Consider the following 3,071-nt stretch of genomic DNA (forward strand, 5'->3'; position numbering starts at 1 on the left):
GGTTTTATTCTGTTAACCAGCCTGAAGTGCATTGGCATTTTCGTAGCTCACTATAGCCTCCAACTCCCAGGCTTAAGTGATTCTCCAGCCTTAGCCTCCCAAGTAGCTGGGGTTGCAGATGTGCACCACCATGCCCAGCTAATATTTTTTTATTAAAAAAAAATTTTTTTGTAAATATGGGGTCTCGCTGTTGCCCAGGCTGGTTTTAAACTCCTGATCTCAAGCCTCCCAGCTTGGCCTCCCAAAGTACCAGGATTCCGCCACCGAATCCGGCCACCGAATTGGCCACCGTGCTCAGCCAAAGATAGTACTTTAAATAACCATTAATGTTTCCAGAGCTCAATCGAAATCCAAAGACCCTTGTAGCATTTCAGGTGAGGTGCAAGTAAAGACTCCACTGCAGGAAGATACAAAATACAAGCGTTCCATCACCTGTAACTAAACCTGGTGAGCTGTACATTCAAAGAGCAGGTAAATGATTTGAGATGCCTTTGTGCCTCCTATGTCTGCACGGATACAATGGGGCCAAGAATGAAGTGATAACCAAAATAAACAAAGGAACAACCAATGTAATTATCTGAAGAAATTGGGAGAAAGGACCACAAAAATTACGTGGCTATTTTAGGCAGGCATAATTAGGCATTGGTATCTTCATTCAGTCATCCTGTACTCAATTACATTTGATTGGACTACTGTCCTAGAAAGACAGTAAAAATAAAACAAAAATTGAGAAATCAGAAAAGATTGCTTTATAATGTTGATGTACTGCCTACTGTGCTAAGGGGGCAACTAAGATTGCTTTTTATGACTACTGTCTTAAGGAAATGATTGGTTCCAGAGTATTTTACATGGGCACCTGAAAGATAGTTAAGGAAATAGATATTTGGGTTCATTGAATTCTATTTTAGGGGTCCTATGGATGAGACTGGCTGTACCTGAATCACACTACAGAATCTGATGCACGTAAAACAGTTGGCATCAATAAACCATCTTATTAATAATATATTAGCTCTCAGACTGGTGAGGGTGGCCCACGCCTATAATCTTAGCACTCTGGGAGGTGAAGACAGGAGGATCACTTGAGGTCAAGAGTTCAAGATCAGCCTGAGCAAGAGCAAGACCTCATCCTCTACCAAAAAAAAAAAAAATAGAAAAATTAGCTGGGTCTGGTGATACACTCTATAGTCCCAGACACTCAGGAGGCTGAGGAAGGTGGCTTGAGCCTAGGAGTTTGAGATTGCAGTGAGCTCTTCTAACACCAGTACAAGCTAGCCTAGAGAGAGAGACCATCTCTCTAACTATATGTATATATCTTTCAGCTAAGGGAAAAAAACAACAATAATAACTCTAGTCTAATGTTCTAAGTTAATGGTTGTGAATACCGTACCCGATGAAGGCCAAGTAATGCTCTGGAAAGTGTTATGCTATGATAAGTGCAAAACACAGGATGTCAGCTTGCACTTCCCCTGTGATTCTGATAAAATCAAGACGTCTTTGTCTATGAGCAAGAGGAAAATGAAAGTGCAGGGCACAAAAACGTTGTGTGTTTACAAAAAGTTCAGGACGTGAAAACACCGTTTACAAACTATCTGTACTGTTATAGCATTTTATAATTATATCATTTTATAATAATGATATCACTTTATAATAATATCATATCATTTTATAATATTAAAAAGATGTATGAGAAAAAGTAGGTATGTATTTGAATGTGCCACATTCATAGATACAAATACACAGCTCCTCCCAATCAGAATTACCTGGAATCTCTCACTAGTTTAATCAGGGAAACTAGGAAATAAAACCTTGAGCATTAATCAATCAATATTTGATTGTCTGCTATGTACAAACAGTGCGAGAACCTAGAAGCAGAGGAGGAATAGTGAGCTGAGCACCAATGGGTCCCACGCACATCGTTTGCAGCTAAGTGCCAAGTAACACAGAGCTCATTAGTGCTGTCCCAAACCTGCAATCTACTTGATGCGGGCTCACAGAAGAGGGAGGAAGGAAGGGGTAAGAAGATTTCAAAGGAGAGGTGATACTGTGTCATTTCCCTGACGTGTGCCTGTGAGGAGAGGGGTGCATGCACCTGTGTGTGCGTGTGCGCCTGTGTGTAAACGGGCTTCTTTACCCTTGTACAGTTACACCTCTTTTTCTCAGTCCCATCTGTTCCCGGACCTGGTGAGGAACGCTGTCTTTGTTTTCATTTTCTCACGATTGACCTATGGATGGTAAAATTATTGTCATTTTTTACAGATACAAAAACTCCCTTTCAAAGCATTATAAATCTGTATCGGGTGGCACCTGTATACCAAGGGTGGCCAGTTCAAACCTGGTCCCAGCCAAACTGCAACAAAAAAATAGCTGGGCGTTATGGTGGGTACCTGTAGTCCCAGCTACTCAGGAAGCTGAGGCAATAGAATCACATGAGCCCAGGAGCTGGAGGTTGCTGTGAGCTGTGATGCCACAGCACTCTACAGAGGGCAATAAAGTGAGACTCTGCCTCTAAAAAAAACAATAAATAAAAATATTTTTAAAAAATCTGTATCTAAGATCCTCTCTCCTGAAGTTTGAGAACATCCCAAACTGAGGCATCAGGGTGCTCTTTCTATATCCTGCACCAGAGTGAAATAAATTTGGTATTTACTAACTTTAGCCTCTATGCAATTTGGGGGTGGCAACAGGTTATTCATTCTTCTAGTATTTTTTTAAAAAAGAGGTTAGCTTTTATTCATCAGTGTGCCAAATCACTTTGGGCAGTAAGTTAGAAGGTAAGGCAAGCTTGCTAATTAACGTGCCTTTGAAAGGATCTGACCTAGCAGCAGGGAAAATTAAGTTCTGGAAAGAATAGCCAGTCATATGCCACACTTGTAGCACACCCAGCCAATGCGGAGAAGGGGTGGGTATGTGGAAAAAGACAAGGTTAAGTGATTTATTTTTAAGCACTATATATTTATTGACAGAATCTCTCTCCTGTATGCACATGCTTCGAACTGAAGCTTTTAACTTGGCAGTGCTGTTTAAGCAAACAAACTCAGTCAGTTGAATGCAATGATTAACAGGAAGCCGGG

Source organism: Otolemur garnettii, unplaced genomic scaffold (genome assembly GCF_000181295.1).
Source record: "Otolemur garnettii isolate 467f Iridium unplaced genomic scaffold, OtoGar3 scaffold00026, whole genome shotgun sequence".
NCBI lineage: Eukaryota > Metazoa > Chordata > Mammalia > Primates > Galagidae > Otolemur > Otolemur garnettii.